Here is an 18199-nt window from a genome sequence, read left to right on the forward strand (position 1 = left end):
GAGGAATGGTTCAAGCTTTTGCCTGTTCATTATGATATTGGCTGTTGGTTTGTCATACATGGCTCTTAATATTTTGAGTTATTTTCCTTTGATGCCTAGTCTGTTGAGGTTTTTTTTTTTTTTTTTTATCATTAAGGAATGGTTGATTTCATCACAATCTTTTTCTGCACTTAGGGATATAATCATATGGTTTTTGTTTTTAATTCTGTTTATGTGGTAAATCACATTTATTGATTTGTGTGTGTTGAACCAATCTTGCATCCCAGGAATGAAGCCTACTTGATCGTGGTGAATTGACATTTTGATGTGCTGCCGAATTCAGTTTGCTAGTGTTTTGTTGAGGATTTTTGTGTAGATGTTTATCAGGGATATTGACTTGTAGCTTTCTTTTTTGTGTGTGTCTGCCACATTTTGATACCAAGAGGATGCTGGCTCTGCAGAATGATTTGGGGAGGAATCCTTTTTTTTTTTTTTTAATATTTTAAATAGAATTTCTACCAGCTCTTCTTCGTACATCTGGTAGAATTTGGCTATGAGTGCATCTGGTCCAGGGCTTTTTGTGTTTGGTAGGGTTTTCATTACTGATTCAATTTTGGAACTCATTATTGGTGTGCTCACGGTTTTAGCTTCTTCCTGGTTCAATCACGAGAGGTTGTGTCTTTCCAGGAATTTACACATTTCCTCTAGATTTTCTAGTTTAGGTGGTAAAGGTATTCATAATAGTTTCTGGGGATCTTTTGTATTTCTAGGAACTGACTTTTAATGTCCTCTTTGCCATTCCGATTGTGCTTATTTGAATCGTCTTTCCTTTTTTATTTGTTAATCTAGCTAGAAGTCTATTGATCTTGTCTATCCTTTCAAAAAAGCAATTTTGATTTCGTTGATCTTTTGTGTGGATTTTTGCATCTCAGTTTCATTTAGTTCAGCTTTGATTTTAGTTATTTCTTGTCTTCTGATAGCTTTGGGGTTGGTTCTTGTTTTTCTAGTTACTTGTGGTGCAATATTATATTATTAATTTGAGGTCTAACTTCCTGTTACGGGCATTTAGCATTATAAACTTTACTCTTTTCACTAGTTTGACTGTATCCCAGAGAATTTTGGTGTGTTTTGTCTGTGTTTGCATTAAGTTTAAAGAATTTTTTGATTTCTGCCTTTATTTCATTTTTGACCCAAAAGTGATTCAGGAGTAAGTTGTTTAATGTCTATGTAATTGTGTGGTTTTGAGAAAGATCTACTTTCTTGGTATTAATTTCTATTTTTATTGCACTGTGGTCTGAAATTATGGTTGGTATGATTTCTGTTTTTTAAAATTTATTGAGACTACTTTATGGATGAGCATGTGGTCGATTGTAGAGTATGTTCTGTGTGCAGATAAGAAGAATGTATATTTTGTGGTTATTGCACGAAGTATTCTGTAGATGTCTATTAGGAACAATTGGTCAAGTGTCAAATTTAAGTTTAGAATTCCTTTCTTAATTTTCTGCCTTGATGATATGTCTGACACTATCAATGGGGTGTTGAAGTCCCCCATTATTATTAATTTTTATCTTTGTCTATACTATGTTATTCTTAGTTGTTGCCAGAGTTGTACTGTCCAATCAAAATACAGAGAGTCATAAATGTGGGTCATATATAATTATAAAAATTCTAATAGCCCTGCTAAAAAGGCAACAATAAACAGGTAAAATCTTACTGTTTAATGGAACTTAATATGTCCACAATATTATCATTTCAAATGTAATAAATAGAAATATTTTAATGAGATAATTTATATTTTTTTCTACCAAGTCTTTGAAATCTGCTTGTGTTTTACACTTATAGCACATCATTTCTGCCTAGGCGCATTTCAAGTGCTCCATACCTGTATGTCAGCTCTCATTTTGGATTGTATAGGGCTTGAGATCTCAAATGCGCCTCTACTTTATCATAAACTGTCTTCAACAAATATTTTCTGGCTTCATGGACAACATAAGGGTCTTTGAACAGTACGCTATAATTAACAGTTTTTTGTTCTTTGTGTTCTTGTTCCCATATATTTTACTTCCTACATATGTTATACATCATGTTCTTTCTTATTTTTTAAGCAACCTTTTAATGGAGTTTAAATATATGGGTGTCTACATAATACATGTTTATATATACCCAAAAGCATACAGTAAGAATCACTTTTACATGCAAGGTCATATGTATTTCTGAATATTCTAACTTTTTCTGGTGTTCTTTATTCATTCTCGTACAATGTAAGTTTCTCTCTGGCATCACTTCCTCTCGGACTAAAGATCTTTTAGTGTTTCTTGTAGTACAGATCTGCAGGAGAGTAATATTTTCAACTTTTTCTCGTGTTTGACTCCATTCTTTTTTAAGAAAAAAACTTTTTCTATTTTTCAGATTGAAAAGTTTATTCTTGTTATCTTCAAGTTTATTGATTCTTCCCTGTGTTATATCAACTCTGCATATAAGCCCATCAAAATAATTCTTTATTTTGGAATTTCTACTTGGCTCTTTTTTGGACTTTTGATGTTTCTGCTGAAATTGCCTATATATTTATGCATGTTATCTACATTGTTCATTAGATTTGTTAACGTATTTACAGTTATTTTAAAGTCTGCTCAATAATTCTAGCACATGGGCCATTCTAGATCTAGTTTTATTGAATATCTTCACTCTTGATGACTGACTACATTTTCCTGGTTTCTCATGTCTCCTAATTTTTGAATGAATGCAAAACGTTGTTAGTAAAGGAACAGTGAAGACTTAAATGAATAACATCTGTATTCTGTTGGTGGTTGAGTTGTGTCATTTGTCCCTGCTCTCACCCCAACCCCACCTCCACACACAAAAAAGAGATATGTTGAAGTCCTAACTTCTGGTGCCTGTAAAAGTGACCTTAATTGAAAATAAGTATTTTGCATATATATTCAAATTAAGATGTGGTCACACTGAATTAGGGCAGGCTTTATTTCTAATGACTGGTGTGCTTATAAGGAGAGAAAGTGATTCAGAGACAGACACTCACATGGAGGAAGGCTCTGTGAAGACAGAGGCAGAGAATGCAGTTACATGGTCACAAGCAAAGGAATGCCAAGGATTACTGGCAACCACCACAATCAAAAAGAGGCAAGGCAGGATTCTTTATTGGAGACTTCAAGGGTCTTATGGCCCTCTTGACACTTTGATTTCATACTTTTAGCCTCTAGAACTCTGAGAGAATACATTTCCACTGATTAAACTACCCAGTTTGTGGTAATTTTTAATAGCAGCCCTAGAAAACTAATATATGACCATAAAAGGGCATGCCTCCTCTTTGAGTCTGTTGTATAGTATTAAGCCAACTTAGTCTGTAGTTAAACTGGGTCTAGTTGACTCAGTTTGCTAGGTTTTTTGTTTTAATTGGATTCAAATCAACCAGGTCATTTAAATTAATCGAGTGTGTCATCAGATCCTTCCTTTTAGCAGTACTTGGGATCTGAGTGCCTTGAGGTTTATCTTCCTGCCTTTCTCCCAGTCATATACTATTCATGTTTGGTACTCATTATTAGATAAAGCCTGGAGTGCCTATGAGGTTTCTCTCACTTCTCCTCTACCCTCACATGTCGGTAAGTACCTCATGCCTGTGCCTCAGGAAAAGTATATCTCAGTGTTCCTTATGTGCCCCAGATTATTATTGTATGCACTTGATGAAGAACTATGGACAAGGGTTGGCAAATAGATACAGATTAAACTATCATGCCAAGCCATAATTTTTTTTCAAGTGTGCTAAAATTTTGGCTGCCTTTAAAAAAGAATCATGCCAATGATAGCTTTCTTCTATTTTTGTGTTGCTCTCTGGCAAAGATAAAAGAAGCTATTAGTCTATTCCTTCCAAAAAGACAATGTTCCTTAAATTTTAAGTCATTAGATTTCTTTGTGGCCTCACCTTTTTAATGAATTTTTTAAAAACTGATTTTATAGGTTGCATAGCTTATTCTCATTGTTTGGGTCTGCATCAGAGGTCCCGACAGCCACCGCAGGTTTGCTGATTCAATAGAGAGAAGTTGTTACAGTAATGATTACAGTTAACCACAGCAAATGGATGCAAAGCAAAATCAGCAAAGGGAAAATAGGAAGAAATCTGGAGAAAGCAGATGTTAGCGTCCAAGAGTCTTCGCCCAGAGGAACAGCTCAGGACATACTTAATTCCTCTAGCAACAAATAGTGACAATACATGCAAAATGTTGTCTACCAGGAAAGTTTACCTAAGTGTAGAAGTCCAGGATTTTAAAAAATCAGATGTCAGTCATATAGGCACATAGTATCTTCATGACTAATTACAGTTACTGATGCTCCAAGTCCCCACACAAGGAAAGCAGGTGTTTACTATAAATCACATTGTTCAAAATACTCAAATTAGTTAAAGCCCTGAGCATGCAAAATACTTTTATCACTTAGAACATTCCAAGATCTCAATTTCCAGTAGCCAGCGAAGAGCCAATCATGGAAACAAACCCCTCTTGGAAATATGCAAGTTTGAGCAACTAAGGCTTGTTGAGCTATTTTTGACCTGAAAGAAACCCTACAGATACTCCAGGATCCAATTTAATTTCTCTGTTTATTTTCTGCTTCCTAAACATAATGAAAGCTTCAGTAATGTTTTGTAGTTCTATTTCATTAGACTTATACCTAGAATATTTTATAATTTTTCTCTATTATGTAAATTTTATTTTATAAATTTTATTTTCTAATTGCTCCTAGTTTGTGAAAATAAAATGGTCTGTTGATTTAGATTTTTTAAGCATAATGTTAATTATACTTGTTGTCCAATAACTCATGTATAGATTCTTTTGGATTTTCTATGAATATAATCATGTTATCTGAAAATAATGACTTTATTTCTTCCACTTCAATCCTTTTACATTTTTTCCCCTTGTTGTATTTGTCAGAAACTTAGATGTAATATTCACTTGTCATCGCAGAACTTTTCTAATTTCAGGGAGAAAGCTTTCATTCCTTCAATGTAAATATAATGTTTGCTGTAAGCCAGCCTCCAAGTCTCTCTGCATGCTTGTCTATCGTGTTTTTTTCCTTCCTTCCTTTCAACTAAGAAAATTCCCTTCTATTTCTATCTTGGTAAAACTTTTCATGAATGGCTGGTGATTTTCATCAAATGACTTTTAAGCATTTTTTAAAAGATCCTGTGTTTTTTTCTTATTTTGTTAATGTAACATATTGATTATTGCTTATGTATTTCATTTTTTAATATTTTGCTTAGGATTTTTGTGCCTATGTTTATAAGCAATACTGGCTTTTAACTGTCCTTTCTTTAAGTGTCTTTGCTAGGCTTTGTATCACATTTACAATAGCCTGATAGGATGAATTGAAAAAGGTTTCTTTTTTTTCTGTACCCTGAGTTTGAGTAAGATTGTTACTCTTTCAGAAATACACAGTTGACCCTTGAACTACTTGGGTTTGAACCGCTTGGTTCCACTTACATGTAGATTTTTCTTCTATCTTTGCCATCCCGAGATAGCAAGACCACTCCTCCTCAGCCTATTCAATGTGAAAACGATGGGGTGAAGATCTTATGATGATCTACTTCCGCTTAATGAATTTTAAATATCTTTTTCCCTCTTTGTGATTTTCTTAAGAACATTTTATTTCCTCTAGCTTACTTTATTGTAAGAATACAGTATATAATATCTAGAACATAAAAAATATGTGTTAACTGTTTATGTTATTGGTAAAGCTTTTGGTCAGAAGTAGGCTATTAGCAGTTAAATTTTAGACGAGTCAAAAACAATACATGTTTTTCTGACTGCACAAGTGGTCAGTACTCCTAACTCCCATGTTGTACAAAGGTCAAGTGTGTTAGTTTGCTAGGGCTACCATGACAAATTAGCACAAACTGAGTGGCTTAAAAAAACATAAATTTATTCTCTAACAATGCTGGAGGCTAAAAGTCCAAAATCAAGATGTTGACGGAACTGTGTTCTCTCTGAGGGCTCTAGGAAAGGACCTTTTTTAACTTCTTCCTGTCTTCTGATGAATACTGGCCATCCTTGGCTTTCCTTGCCTCATGTACACATCACTTCAGTCTCTGCCTCGATTGTCACAAGACATTCTCCCTGTGTGTCCAGGTCTCCTCTCCTGTTCTTATGAACACATCATTCATATTTAATTTAGAGCCTACCATAATCCAATGTGATTTCATCTTAAATTATTACATCTGTAAAGACCCTATTTCCAAATAAGGTCACATTCTGAAGTACTAGGTGGACATGAATTTTCGAGGGACACTATTCAACGCAGGGTAATAAATATTTTGAGGAGGTCATGCTTGAAGCCAACTGGGCTTGAAGTTTCTCTGTGGAAAAAGTTTTTATTACAGGTTTTAATATGTAATATATTAGAAGTATTCAGATTTTCTGGTGTTTTTTCTTATCTCAGTTGTGGGTAATTTTTCCTTAGGGTTTTCCTATTTTACCTGAATGTTCTGGTTTTAGGCTAAAGTTGCTTATTATAGTTTTGCATTACGTTTATAGTATCTGTGCAGGATCTGTAGTGATGCTTCACTTTATACTTCTCATGTTAGTAATTCGTGTTATTTCTCTTTTTTCTAAATTACTCTGTAGAGTTTTCTCAATTTTATTGGAAGAAGTAGTAATCTTACTTTCAAAAACCCAACTTTTAACTTTGTTAAACTTTTCAATTTTGTTTTCAATTAATTGATTTCCAGTATTTATTATTTCTTTTCTATTATGCTTGGGTTTAATTTGCTGTTCTTTTCTAGATTCTTGATATTACTGATTCTCAGTCTTTCTTCTCTGATATATGCATTTGAGGCTTCATATTTCCCTCAAGCAGACCCACAAATTTTGGTGTTTTATTTTTACTATAATTCAGTTTATTTTATTATTTTATTGTCATTTAATTTTTAATTGGTTATTTAGAAGTGTAATGAATGACTTCAAATATTTAGAATTTTTCAGTTATCTTTGTTACTGATTGCTAGCTTAGTTGTCAGAGAACATGCTCGAGATAATTTCAGTGCTTTGAAATTTGCTGAGAATTGCTTTATGGCCCCCCATATGGTCTATTGTAGTAAAGGTGCTGCATATCCCTTAAAGCAATGTGTATACATCATATAGCAGTTAGGCATCAAATTTTATGTGCTTCAATTAGGCCACATTTGCTATTTATATTTTAAAAGTCTTCTATATATCCACTGATTTTATTTATTTTTACATGTTATGGGAGAAATGTGTTAAAATCTCTATAACTAGAATTATTCCTTCCTTTCGGAGTGATCCTTTTATAATTATGAAATGTCCCTTTCAATCTCAACTAAAATTTCTTGCTTTTAAGCCTACTTTGGCATGTGCATCACTCCATTGGCCTTCTTTTTGTTACTGTTTTCATTATATAGCTTTTCAGTCTTTTACATCTTTTCAAAGTTTTTTATTTCTGATTGTCCTTACCTTTAAGGTGTGTCCTTGGAAGCAACACATAGTTGGTGTGGTTTTTTATACAAGCTGACAATTTTTATCTGTTAATTGGAACATTTAATTTGTCTATAATTAATGTAATTACATGTATTTGGATTTACTTATCTTAGTTTTTTCTATTTGTTGCATTAGTTCTTTTGTATTACTAAGAAATACTTTTTTAAGAATCCGCTATGCCATTAAGTTATTCTGTTTTTATTATTCATCTTTAAACCTCATTTCTAGATGTTTTATCATTCAGTTACAAACACTGTTACAATGAGCATCTTGTAAAAACTTGCAAATTTTTTTTCTGGAGAATAGTCTTAGTGAAAGTTGAAGTTTCTTGAAAAAAATATTTCTGGGATTTGGACTGAACTTGTGTTGAATTTATAGATAATTTTGAAAGCATTGACATTTAAAAGATATTGAACTCCATCATTCATGGGGGTTTTATGTACTTCTCTAATATTTTTACAATTTTCTCCATAATCTTGCATGTTCTTTATTCATCTAAATCTTAGATACTTGGAATCTTTTGGTAGGGTTATCAATGTGTTATTTTCTTGTATATCATTTTTTTCTAATTGCAATTTTTCAATAAGTTTATTTATATATTTTTGTCTTATTTGATCTTGTGCCCAGTAACCTAATTAACTCTTGTAAATGTGTCTACCATCTCACTTCCTTGATAGACTAAGGCAAAGTATGAATAAACTGATACTTGCCTTTTATATTATTATAGTTATACATGTAATTATATATTTTGATTTGTTATACTTAAAGCATATGAATTTTTCATGATATCTCAAATACATATAGATATTTTATAGATATACTGGCTGTACAACATGTAATTGTTTGATTAGAATATAATTTACCCATTTTTGGCATTTATGTTCTATGTTTTCCCCCCACCACCTTTCTCTGTTATTCTAAACATCAACTGGATGATCATGTTTTGCATATGACTTTTTCATATTTTGGTTTATATTCTTAGGATAGATTTCCAGAAGTATAATATCTGAGTTAAAAGATGATATGCTTTGACTCTGTGTCCCCACCCAAATCTCATGTTGAATTATAACCCCCAGTATTGGGTAAGGGGCCTGTTGGGAGGTGATTAACTTGTGGGGGTGGATTTCCCCTTTGCTTTTCTTGTGACAGTGAGTTCTCACAAGACCTGATGGTTTAAAAGTGTGTGGCACTTCCCCCTTCCCTCTTCTCTCTCTCTCACCACCATGTGAGGAAGGTGCTTACTTCCCATTTGCTTTCCACTATGATTGTAAGTTTCCTGAGGCCTTCCAGTCATGCTTCCTGTTATGCCTGTGGAACTGTGAGTCAATTAAGCCTCTTTTCTTCATAAGTTATCCAGTGTCAGGCAGTTCTTTGTAGCAGTGTGAGAATGGACTAATACACAAGATATGAATTTTGTATGGCTCTTGATTTCCAAATTGTTTTCCAAATGAACCAAATCTTAAAATATTAAGACTGAAATCTCCCTCAGCTGGTGTTCTGGTGACGAGTGCCATCATTCTTTCCTGGCCCTTAAGTCTTTAGGCTTTATTTATGCTGGGTTATTCTCTGCCTTCTGCTTCAGCTTTTCATCTTCTCATTGAACTTTATTATTCTCCAGACCAAATATGAGGCTCTGAATGGTGATCAGCCTAATGACATATGAAATATATAAAATTTGGAGTCATATGGACATGACTTCAAATATCAACTCCATTACTTACCTGTGGTGTGTGCTTGGGCATGTTCCTTAACCTCTCTGATCCTCAGTTTTCTCATCAGTAAAAGAAGGGTAATAATTTCTACTTTAAAATTATTGCTGTGGGTTATTGGGGTCAATGTATGTGAAGGCTTAAAAGTGTCTATTGTTTTTTCTTAAAAGTGTCTATTGTTTTTCTTAAAAGTATCTAGTGTTTTTCTAATGACAGCAAAAGTTTAAAACCTAAGGGAGATGTTCTGTTTTCTTTCTTCTGTGACTTATTGTGGTTATTGGTTTAGTCTGCTATGCAAATTCCCGATAAAGTAAACATATATATGCCATTATTGGAAAAGCACTTTGGCAAAGGCCTGGCCCTTTTCTGTGGGATCTGAGCAGAACATTTTGCTGGATACACATTATTGGTGCATGATGCAAATTGCCAAATGCATATTACTCTTGGGATAAAAATTCTAATCACATCTTTTCTCAGAGTTATTGGCCCAGCATCCTCTTAATGCTAATATAATGTCTAAGTAATACAAAGTAGTTGCTCTTATTAAGAGTCCTTTGCTCAGATGTGGCTTCTTCCTCAGGCCTCTCTTTTCTCAGTCCATAAAAAAGTTAACATGAGATATTACTTGGAAAGTATAATACTGTAATTCTCTCCTCCTCCAGAGCCAAATCTGTCATCCTGGACATAAAACGCACACAATATTCTTGTCCTGAATGTGGAAATTCCACTCTTGGAAGAATTTAGTGTGAATGGCAAATCAGGGAAAGTGTTTTGTGCCATCTGAAACCAATCTCACAAATCTACTGATTTTGGCAGGTTACTCAGAAATTATAGAAAATAACAGAGGAATGTGTAATATTGTAGGAGATCACAGGGGAGGGCCACTACATTAGCTTGGTGGGAGTTGATGTTAGTCATGGAAGGTTTGCTTGTAGAGTCATTGGTGGGTCATCATGATAAAGCCAGATATTGAGAGTAAATTTCTGACCCTGTATCAGTAAGTCAGCCAGTCCACCAATGAAGCCAAAAGGCCAAATGTTACTACCCAAAACATTTTCCAATTAGATGTTTTCAGCAGTGCAGGCTTCCATGTCTTTTCTAGCCATGATCAATATGTGTCAGAGGCTCAGGTGTCTGTGGATACTCAGAACAAGGGAAAAATTACCAGAGAGAAGAAAACCCTTCCTAAGTAGGGGTTTTCTACTCCTGCTCAGTGTAGCTATTTTTGTTGGCTTTGTGGCCTTTCTAGCTTGGGACATCCCTTCCACATGGCCTCTGATAACTACCTGTTCTGTCTGACTTTGCTGACCTGAACTTGACCCCTCTGATTATTAGGCAATGCCTGACCTGGCTTCATAGTCTCTTCTTCTCTGTCACCACTCTTATCTAGGTCTGGCTTGTGTTCTTCTGTACTTTTAACCCATATTTCACAAAGAAACCATTCTAATACCTCTCATGGTTGTGTATTTATGTGTGCATCTATATGAAATAAAGGATTTGGCAGTAAAAGTAACACCGCCTACCCTCACTTGTGGACCCAGTAGCCGTGAAGCCATGACCCTTTTCAGTGTGATTTTTCCTTTCATTAAAGTTCTGCAAAGAGTTCCTTTGAACTTTGAAGGATAAGTTATTTCTCTTTTATTCTTGTAAGTGTACTGACCCTTCAATTAGTTCAAGGATCCTGAGTTTCCACTTTTATGGTGTAACTTTAATACAAAACCCAATTTTGTTTATACTATCAACCTTTTACCAGTATTTCTTTTTTGTGGTCTCATCCAAAGCCTAATCAGTAAGATCTATGGCTAAAGTACAGCCTAAGAGCCCCTTGAGTAATCCAAGAGTTGTTGCTAATTACATCAATTAATTCTCCAGCAGAAAATGCCACAGCATTGTTACAGAGCTGTAGACTTCTGAGATTACCCAGACAAAATTCTTATTCAACAAATATTCTTTTTCAAGTCTATAAGTATCACTGATTTGGGTAGGAGTGAGTCGTTGAGCAGTAACAACAAAAATGATAACTCAGTTAGCTACTGTGACTAAGACTGTGTCTTTTATGTCCAAAGGAGACTATAACATTAGGAAATAGCAAGTGCCTAAATAGACCTAATATTTTTTTCCAGCGAGAGATTTGCTGAGACTTTCTGCCCAAGAAATTCTCAGCAATTATGAATCTAGCTGTATCAATAACATCTACTATGTGCCTGACAATGGGTCAAGTTGAGGGCAGAGTGGTAAACAAGACCATAATAATCTGAGAATTCATGAAGTTTCCAGTGTATACGGGATAGAGACATCACACAAAGAATTCTATCTTTAATTATAATTTTGATAAGATTTCAAAAGAACATAGGAAACTTTGAAAGCATGAAACAAATTCCTCTGTCTCATTTGGGAAAAGAAGATTACTCAATGACTGAAGGATATTGCAAGTTAGTTTGGTGACATTCCATGTTCCCACTTATCTGTGGGATCTAAAAATCAAAACAGTTCAACTCATACTCATAGAGAATATATGGATGGTTACCAGAGGCTGCGAAGGGGAGTGGGGGAATCAGGGGGAGGTAGGGATGGTTAATGGGTACAAAAAGTAGTTAGAATGAATAAGTCCTAGTGTTTGATAGTACAACAGGGTGATTATAGTCAATAATAACTGTACATTTAAAAATAAATAGTGTAATTGGATTTTTGTAACTCAAAGGATAAATTCTTGAGGGAATGGATACTCCATTCCCCATGATGTGATTATTTCACATTGCATCCCTGAATCAAAATATCTCAGGTACCCCATAAATATACATACCTACTATGTACCCACAAAAGTAAAAAAAAAAAAAAATTTTTTTAAAGAGTTAGTTTTATTGAAAAAGACAGAAGTGTTTCAGGCCAAAACAGCATGAGGGAAGGACAAAGGGTAGAAATAGGCTTGGAATATTGAAGAAGCTGAAAGACAACAGTATGTGTATGATGGGGTAAGGGAAAGAGGGCGACACAAGATGATTTGGGAGGATTTTCAGGGTCAAGTCATGTCTATGTCATTAGACGTATCACTATGAATATTAGTAATAGCCAACAGAGACTTTCGGGAGCTGGTTGTGCTCAGGGAAGGGGTATGTTTGGTGTAGCCATGGAAACTATTATTTGAAGTAATCATGTGCTTTGCTTCACTAAAGTTAGAAAATAAAAGGTTTTAATTCTGCATTATTTTCCAAGACATGTTGTTTGTTAGTGTTGTTGATTTTTAAGGTTACTTTTTGCTGAGGGTGAGATAGGGACTCCCTTGGGTAAAACAAACTAGCAGTTGATGCCTTTGGTCAATACAGCCTTGGCCTGACACTAGCTTCTCATAAGAAAGTGACCTGACAGATTCCTAACATGCTTCCTGGCATGGTGAAGTATTCACCTTAAACAGCCAGGGACGAGATGTCTTTTCAAAATAGGCTTTTGGGGTAGTCATTTATTCTGAAACTCACACCATACCATTTCTATTGGTTTTCAAACACGGAAATGTTTGTTTCAACACAACAGGTTAGGCTCTGATCCTTATTTTAAGAATTTACAATTTTTTGGAATAGAACATGGATTAAAACTTTGCACTGGAGAAGAGACACTGACCTCACCTTCATATATTTGTTCAAGCCAAACAATTATGTCGAGAGAGACCAATGAACCAACTGGAAAACACTAAAATGTTGGGCCTAGCAATATGGTTGCCTAGCAATATGGTAGACTCCTACTTGGATTTGAAGGAGCACTTCTAAAACCCCTCAAAATAGATAAAGGAACCTGCTTGCTCTGCCTTTGAAGTGTTCTAGCCTTTTGGATGTTCTAGCTCTCAGCACCTCTCAGGTTGCTAGAAAAATCTCTCAAAATGGAAAAAGATAAAACCAAGTACTCAGGTCCTATATAAGACAGAAGTGTGCTGGAGATGGACTTCTGTGTCTTTTTGCTTTTCCATTCCTATCCAACGGTCACTGGAGTCAGCATCATTTTAATGGTTTTCTGCTTTTTGATTTTTGTTGTCATTTGCTTTTGCCTACTGTTGGATATATTACAAATCTCATAGTACTTGCAGAATAGTGCTTTCTAAAATTCCATTTGCTTTTATATTTGCTCAGAGAGCCATTTTAATATGCACTTCCCTGTTAAAAAAAAAAAAAAAAAAAAAAAAAAAAAAAAAAAAAAACAACAACCTTAGGGCAGATAATTTTTAAAATAGTACCCAGGAAAAGGCAAGCTGGGATATGAGCTGGTATATGAGTACAGGTATCTGCTCTGGTGAGATTTGAGGGGCCAAATAATAGTGCATTTGTTTCAAAAGCAAATAATTGCAGGTCAGTAGTGAGAAGCAGGAGAAAAAGGTGAATAAGCTCTGTTTTCTCAGTGAAATCTATGATCCGATCGTGTAAGTGTGACGTAAGTTTTAGGAATGATCAGGAATCTTGGAGAAAGCAAACATTTGCAAGGTATTTTGGTTAACAGTTATGATATGTTTGTTTTTTAGATAAATAAAGTACAGTATGTGAGTATTCTATATTGCTAGAAGATGTTAGCTGACCTAAATTGCAATTTAGATACTTTTTTTGCTTGTTTATATTCTGATAAAAGATTTCTTCATTATTAAGGAAAAATGTATGTGTGAACTTGAATTTTGCATTGAATCTCCCTTTCTTATCACACATTATAACCTCTTAATACATTTCATGAGATTGATCTCCAGTTGACAGTAAATCCTAACATACTAGATTTAATTTCTCTTTTCATGACCCCATTCAGCATTTCTATCAAATATTTATCTGTAAAGTAGATGAGGATAATTTTTTATGTGTTTGGTGGCATAATTGTTTTACACATTCAGCTGCTGCATATTCTATTTTATTAAGTGGCCATATCTTAGAGCTTGGTCTCCAAAGCTGATTCACTAATTAGTGAAACTAATGTGATGGGTCCCATTGTGAAACTCACATTGAAAATTTAGAAATAATACCAAGATATGTTTGAAGAGAAAGAAAACAAACAGGAAAACATTTTTGTCAGTCTCTATAAATAATTGTCCCTCTGAATCTAGGAAGCAGAAGCCAAAGAAACCTATCCAGGATTTGTTGTTGTTGTTGTTGTTGTTGTTGCTGTTGTTGTTGCTGCTGTTGTTGCTGTTGTTGTTGTTGTTGTTGTTGTTGTTATACAAAGAACTTAACTATGGCTCCTCATCCTTCCCCACTGGGTCTGAAACGTGGCATTGTTAGAGAATAAGGATTTGTTTGTCTTATCAAAATAAAAATTTCACAACTAAATGGATACAGAGTAAAATAATTTCCAATTATGGCTAGATTGCACATTCTCCAAATTCAGAAGGAAGACCCAGGGCCCTGCTGGTGCACTAGGCACAGATAGGCCCTCACATGCACTTAGCTTCCACCTCTCCCTCTCTCAGCTGATCTGGGGAATATGTTTTCTCAACCAAGATATTGAGACACTAAATGACTGAGAGTTAACTGAATTAGATGTTCACTCCAAAGTACATTACTTTAGCTCTTTGGACACTTAAATGTGTTGTGTAATATTTACAAATCAGTTCCCATTGACTGTAATATTTACCAATCAGTTCCTATTAACTATAGCAAGCATATCTCCTTTTCAGGGAGACATAATAATATTTAATTCTAGAAAACTGTTGGAAACAGTTCTAAATGATGAGGATGCTGTACATTCCAATAACGATTTATTTCTGTGTATTTTGGTGCAGGAATATTCTTGGAGTAAGGCAAGGGCACAGATTTCTGAACTGGATATGAATTGTTTGCCATAAATTATGGCACAAAATGGACACTGAAAGAACCAGATGTTCAGTTCACTTTTCATTTTGGGCATTCTAAAAATAAACTTTTAGGAAAAGCTATTGTTAAGAACAGTGTGAAAAACTTGCACTTTCATCATTGAATTTATTTTTCAATTTTGTCAGTTATATTCTGAAATTATAAATATTCTATATAAGTCATTTATATATATTTTGATTTTTAAGACATATATTTGTTCTAATAATTATCTATTTCTGGCTAATTCCTTTATGGTTGTGTCATGCTATATGTGATCTATGCAGATGGCTAAAAGGTTTTGCATTCATTTTTTGTTCAATTTATTTATTTTACTTTTAATTTTTAATTGGCACATTTAATTGTACATATTTATGGGATTCAATGTGATGCTTTAATACATATACGTTATATAACGACCAAATCACTGCAGTTAGCATCACCTGATGCATTTATCATTTCTTTGTGGTAAGAACTTTCAAAAGCCTCTCTTATGTTTTGTAATACACAATACCTTACTGTTAACCATAGTCCCTGTACTATGCAGTAATACTGGAATTTATTCCTCCTATCTAATTGTAAATTTGTACCCATTGACCAACCTCTCCCTATCTTACTCTTCTCCCTCCCTCTCCTGCCTCTGGTGCACACTGTTCTATTTTTTACTTCTATGGTATCAACTTGTTTTTTCTTTTAGGATTCTAAATATGAATGAGATCATGTGATATTTTTCTTTCTGTGTCTTGCTTATTTCACTTAACGTGATATACTTCAGGTCCATCCATGTTGTCACAAATGACAGGATTCTGTTCTTCTTATGGGCGAATCGTACTCCATGCTGTATATGTACCACATTTTCTTTATTCATCCATTGTTGGACACTTAGTTTGCTTCCATATCTTGGCTATTGAAAATAGTGCTGCGGAAACATGGGGGTGCAGATATCTTTTCAACATATTGATTTCATTTCCTTTAGGTGTATATCGAAGAGTAGAATTATTAGATGATAGGGTAGTTCAATTTTTAATTTTTTGAGGAAATTTCATACTGTCTTTCATAATGGCTATGCTACTTCACAATCCCACAAACATTGTGCAAGTGTTTCCTTTTCTCCACATCTTTACCAAGACTTGTTTTGTCCTTTTGATAATAGCCATTCTAACTAGAGTCAGAGGTGTCTCACTGTGATTTTGATTTGCAGTTCTCTAATGTTTAGTGATGTTGAGCATTTTTTCATATGCCTGTTTGCCATTTGTGTTTCCTCTATTGAGAAATGTTTATTCAGGTCTTCTGCCCATTTCTTAAATTAATTTTTAAAATTTGGTTTTTTGCTAAGTACTCTGTGTTCTGAGTATTAACCTTTTGCCAGATATATAGTTTGCAGGTTGTCTTTTTACTCTGTTGTTTCCTTTGTTGTGCATAAACTTTTAAATTTAATGGAATTGCATTTGTCTATTTTTGTTTTTGTTACCTGTGCTTTTGAGGTCTCATTTAAAAAATCCTTGCTCAGCCCAGTGTTGTGATGCATTTCCTTTGTTTTCTTCTAGTAGTTTCGTAGCTTGAGGTCTTAGATTTAAGTCTTTGATCCTCTTTGAATTAATTTTGTATAAAGTAAGAGGTAGGAATCTAGTTTCTTTTCTTTTCATGTGGATATCCAATTTTCCCATCGCTGTTTACTTAAGAGAGTGACTTTTTCCCAATTTTGAGCCCATCAGAAGGAAAATAGACTATACTTGAGGATCACTGCTATAAGAGAAATCATTTATCCTTGTTAAAAAGACGATATGGAGAATACAGCTAGTAGCATGCTAAGTCTGAATCAAGGGTCATACAAAAGATGCTCCACAATGCCACATAAATGCATTGACAAGATTAAGAAAATCAAACAAATAAAAAAAACCTATATATGCTGTATATTCTCAGAACATCTTCACATTATGGGTATTTCCTATAAAACTGTGACTTGTGGCCTGCAGAATTAGTTGGCCAGTCTTGAAATTAACCAAGTTATCTAACTTTCTCATCTTACTTTGGCATGTGGGTGTTGAGCTAAGAAGATTTTGTATTAACTTGAGAGGTGATAGGGCTTGAATCTGTAAACACAATTTTTTTATGTCCTTGCTCTTTCGTTATTTATTGCATCTTTTCTAGGCAATGAGATCCATCTAGGTCTCATAGTTCAGTGGTTCACAGGCCATAATACTACTCCCACATGGTTTGTCATACATCAAAGACCACATGGAAAACCCAGCTCCTCTCTGCTTTTTCTTGATGTCTGTTAGATTAGCTATTAGAACTCGAAATTGTTACTTTTAATTGATAGCATTTTTTGACCAATTACCACCAGCTAGGCATTATTTTTTTAAGTACACTATGTTTTATCTCATTTCACCACAACCCTATGAAGGAGATGCTATAATTACAGTCTCCTGGCCAATAGAAACTGAGGCTAAGGAAGATAAAGGCATTTGCTGAAAATGACATAGCCGAAAAGAATTGGAGCCAGGATTGTAGACTTAGTCTGACCCCATTGCCCTAGACCTTACCAAGCATGTTTTGTTGCCTCTCATTCTAGTAAAATGTAGTGTTTTTCCAACTTAAGTTATTCATGGATGCCTTTTAAAAGAAAAAAATATCCTAAACTCCCAAGGTGGGCTTAAATTATTTTCAGACTATGATAAAACATGTACAAACGTAAAACTAGAACTCTGACTTGCAGTATTTTTAGTTATAAAACTGAATACAAAATAAATTTTTAAAACAACTCTAAAACCAGTAAAATTCAAATGAACAATATTAGCTTAATGCTAGAGAACATTGTTTGAGGCAATGTTGTCAATACTATGGCTAATAGCAGAACAATACATTTTTCTGCATTATGTTTCATTTGTGATCAAGGGTACTTTTTAATATCTTGGTATGATACATCATTCTCACTATTATTGGTATTTTTCTTCTAAATTGTTAAACTTATCATTAGCCATTGATGCATTGTTTTGAAATGGCAATCAATTACAGAGTTCCTCCCAAAAAGTACCCTTTGCAGAATATTTTCCATTCATTATATCTGTACCACTTTATTTTCTGACAATGAACTGTGACAGTAGTTGTAGGAACAAAGATAAGACCCATGTGTTCTGTCCCTTTAGTAGTATGAGTTAATACTACTCATATTGAATGTTAGAGGTGAGTTCCTTTTGAG

Source organism: Macaca thibetana, chromosome 6, assembly GCF_024542745.1.
Source record: "Macaca thibetana thibetana isolate TM-01 chromosome 6, ASM2454274v1, whole genome shotgun sequence".
In the NCBI taxonomy this organism is placed as follows: domain Eukaryota; kingdom Metazoa; phylum Chordata; class Mammalia; order Primates; family Cercopithecidae; genus Macaca; species Macaca thibetana.